Consider the following 1,980-nt stretch of genomic DNA (forward strand, 5'->3'; position numbering starts at 1 on the left):
TTCCATTGCCGAGGTTGTTTCAGTGGATTTTCCCAGAAGACCGACCAAAAAGTCCATGAAAAAGTGTGCAAATATCGTCGATATGAATGCCATATCTGCAAGAAATTTGTCACTGTGGGTATAACTCAGTTGAAAAGGCATATGCGAACGCACAACGGTGAAAAACCGTTTCGATGCGAAATTTGTATGAAGTGCTTTAAAAGAAAACATGATTTGAAAAGACATTTGGACAACATCCACACCAGAATCAACCATTGAATGATCACATCTGTCTCCACTTGTGTCAATTATTGACGTCGCCAATTTGGCGTGTTTTTAAAAATAGTAAACTCCAGCTTTCAAATAATTGAAACAATATGCGAGTAAACTAAATTTAAGTAAAATTGTGTACTGGCTTCTATAACATACATGCACCAACAATAATTTAATTCACTGCATTATGCAAATATAACCGTTTAAATTCATGCATGCCAGGTTACAGCGTTAAAATTATGGTTTATGTTCTATCAAGACATTTCACTTATTCAAAAATTGTTTAATCCAAATGATTTAGAATAATTTCAATTTTCCTAATTGATTTAATTAAATTCTATTTCGACGCATGTTCGATCTTCATATTATCTAAGATTTTTCTGAAACCACCCACTTGAATATTCATGTAAAATCATCAATTCCAATAAATGACGAATTTATTTAATAAGGAAATTTTTTTTTTATTCATTAATTGTATGAATTTAAAAAAGCTGGTCGAATCTAATTTTCAAATCATTAAAGAATTGAACCATTTCTTATCTATTGAATATATAGAGAAGAGAGTACGTTATTCAGCACTTATGGCTGAGTAATGTCTGAATTAAAACATACTCTCCTCTCGATATTTTCAATAGATATATATCACCATTGTTGAGCTTAATTCTCATAAATAGTCTTATTTATGAATTCAACGGAATTCAATGTTCTGAAAAATCAATTTTTGAACTAAATTCGCTGCAAAGCGATTTAAATGAGGCGAGAACCATTTTGACAGCTTAGGATATTATATTGTCATTACTTCATTTGCGCAAAGTACGCTTAGCATGTACAATACGTGTTTTCATTTTGATCTTGCTTAATTACAATAAATTTCATTAATATTCGTCACCAATAAAACTCAAGCATAGAAATCGTGAAAATTGCACTTTGTTACCAAATTAAAAGCCAATTTAGCTCTCCACCATAAAGCTTGCACCGTAAAACCAGATCAGAACAGCAACAACAAGCGATACAATATATCCAGATTTATCGTGACTTTATTAAGGTAAGATTTAAATTGTAGACGAAAAAACTCTTAATTTAAGGAACTAGTATTCCATTTGTTTATGTGTGTGTCTGTTGAAATAAAAAATCAATGTTATCGAAATATCAGGATAGCGTCTGATATGGTAAAATTCTTAACCTTAAAAATAATTTGTTCTAGAACATTGACCACGTGGCCAAATTCTGATTCATGCTAACCAAAATTTGAAAAATGATTCATCTCTTAATTTGAACAAAACATTTATTTGATCTTTTGAGACTTGTTGTTTTCTTTCTAAATTAGATGAATGTGACAACAACAATGGACTGGAGAAACGAAATGAACCAAATGCTCGTTGCATTCGATCGCCAGGCCTTCCATACTTTGGGCAAGATAAGTATGGCCTTCAAGTGCAATGGTCTGTCATTTGATCCGAATTTTAAGAACTACTTTTTGAAAACGTCAAAGGAACGGTACGCATAGTTTTATTCTTTTTCAATTTAAAAAAACGCGTACCTTCATTTCAGTAAATTTTGAATTTGATTATGCTATAGATTGGAGGCAACCTACCACCAATTCGAAATCAATTTACAGCTTGAAAGACAGATGTACGATTGCACTACTGACAGTGCCAAAATCTCAGCCGGTCATCAAATGGAAAGCAAAGAGTCAATTTCAAAGATTGATTTAATCGAAATCAATGA

At 31.8% G+C, this 1,980-nt stretch overlaps 1 long non-coding RNA gene across 1 annotated transcript; it reads left to right on the plus strand.

The window, feature by feature from the left end:
• The first annotated feature begins 1,084 nt into the window (after positions 1-1,084).
• LOC116351766 lies at positions 1,085-1,937 on the plus strand. Its single transcript, XR_004202198.1, has 3 exons — positions 1,085-1,297; positions 1,580-1,749; positions 1,831-1,937. It is a non-coding gene; the product is annotated as an uncharacterized LOC116351766 (long non-coding RNA).
• Positions 1,938-1,980: the final 43 nt, after the last annotated feature.

Source organism: Contarinia nasturtii, unplaced genomic scaffold, assembly GCF_009176525.2.
Source record: "Contarinia nasturtii isolate CC-2019 unplaced genomic scaffold, AAFC_CNas_1.1 Cnas_scaffold_6238, whole genome shotgun sequence".
NCBI lineage: Eukaryota > Metazoa > Arthropoda > Insecta > Diptera > Cecidomyiidae > Contarinia > Contarinia nasturtii.